General features: G+C 49.9%; 1 pseudogene; it reads right to left on the bottom strand.

Moving 5' to 3' along the window:
• Nucleotides 1-655: 655 nt before the first annotated feature.
• Nucleotides 656-1,488, bottom strand: LOC102861153 (annotated as a pseudogene).
• Nucleotides 1,489-1,929: the final 441 nt, after the last annotated feature.

The raw sequence follows: 1,929 nt of genomic DNA, 5'->3' as shown, positions 1-1,929 counted from the left end.
AGGCTTGCTAAGATGGCCAGGACCAAGAAAGAATCATCTCTTAATGTCTGAAGAAACAACTCTCCCTCTCGGGCTCTGGGACATGATGTAGCAGCACTCCCAAGGTTCATGGGAGGAGACGTGAGCAGAAAAAAAGGCAACCACTGTACTGTGACGGGATTCTAGGATGAAAGTGTCCGGTGACTCCTTGAATGGCAGACTAGTTCTGAGCTCTCTCTTAGTGGAAGTAAATGGGAAGACCCTATGGCTCTTCAGATGCTGCCCAAACAGGCAAAGGGTAGGGAATAGAAATTGAGATCACACACACAAGGTTAGGGGCAGCAGTAGAACAATACCTGTGAGTTATGCTAGACAAGAGACAACCCCCGTCAGAGCTATAGGCAAGAACAAATGCTGAGCTCTGAAAAGAGGGACAGGGTAACAGGGTGGGGGAAGGAACATTAATAAGTCAAATAAAGCAGCAAAACATGATCCATACTCGCCTCCTCCCAAGAGAGGTATGATCTATGCTTGGGAGCTGAGAGAGAAGACAGGTGAAGGATGGTGAATTCAGGATTATCAGTTGCCCAGGGGTACAGAAAGGCTCTCTGCAGACTCCTGAGGGCTAAGTAGGCAGCTGGGACCCATGTTCCCTGGGAAAGAAATAGCAGTCCCTTCACTTCGACTTGGACCACATCTTGGCGCCCCCTCGGAGCCCCTTGGCCTTTGAGGCTTTCTTGCTGGGCTGGGTTGTTGCCAGGAGCTGGTTCTCTCAGTTCAGGCAAGCACTGCTCAGGGTCCTGAGACGTGGCTGCAGCTGCTGCTGCTGCTGCTGCTGTCGTAATTGTAATGGTTTTCTTAAGATTAACAACCTCACTCTCAGTTTGCTGCTTCAGGCCCAGCTGTTGTTCCTTGTGCTGGCTGGCACAGCTCACTTGCTCCTCAGTGCTTGACGGTACAACCTCACAGCCCACACACCACTCTCACAGGGTTTGAGCAATGGCATGTAGATCCTGCTGCTGGATGTCGTGCCCAATACTGCAGTCAACTTCCAGCCACTGATTGTGCTGATGCAGAGGACCTCAAAGCACGTTGGCATCCACAGCCTCAATCACCAGGTCTTCCACCAGCCACGCATCACACAGGGCAAGGGCCTCCAGCAACATTACATACAGGATGCACTTGACTTTGGCAACCAGGGTCACAACTGATAGACGTCAAAGCTTATTCTTCTGGTCTTCTGTGAGTGGGGGGAGATTCTGGGCCTCAGCTAAGTAGTCAGCATATGTCCCATAAGCAAACACCGTGAGTAGCCGAAATGTGGAAGCAAAGTCACTCTCAGCCAGCTCTATAACATTGGGCATATCCAGCAGTTCACCAAACGTGTAGACACCAGGGCCTTCCTGCACCTGGTCGATGAGTGAGACCAGCACTGAACCCTTGAGCTAACTTGGGTAGAAGCAGAAATTGCTCCTGGTTCTGCCCTGTCACCTTCACCTTCCCGCTCATGGTGGAACTGAGCTGAGGGAAGCTGAGCTCAGGATGTCTGGAGCTGGAAGCTTCCTCTTCCCATACACCTTGCGAGGCAACTCTAGCAGCTATTTTGAGCTTTTCCTGCCACCCCCCCTTCATCTTAGTTTCTAATGTAACATCCTTGCTCTTTTTTTATTTTATTGTTTTTGTGTGTGTACTGCCAAATCGGATCTGACTAGCACAGGAGGAGATTGCCCCTCCTTCTCCAGCAGAGCATCTGGTGGATTCGAACTGCATGCCTCTGGGATTGCAGTGCAGCTTCTTACCACTAGGCCACCAGAGCTCCCTCATCCTTGCTCTTAAAGAGAGGTCCTTGACAATGAATTTGTCCAATATAACACAAACTTTTATTTCTTAACTGATGCCTCTATAGGTGTTGATGGTTGACCCAAGTAAAATGAAATCCCTAACAATTCC

This window comes from Elephantulus edwardii, unplaced genomic scaffold, assembly GCF_000299155.1.
Source record: "Elephantulus edwardii isolate Elephantulus edwardi_28Jun2011 unplaced genomic scaffold, EleEdw1.0 scaffold00267, whole genome shotgun sequence".
In the NCBI taxonomy this organism is placed as follows: Eukaryota; Metazoa; Chordata; class Mammalia; order Macroscelidea; family Macroscelididae; genus Elephantulus; species Elephantulus edwardii.
Note: the sequence above shows the minus strand (reverse complement) of the source record. Positions and strands in the feature narration are given on the sequence as shown.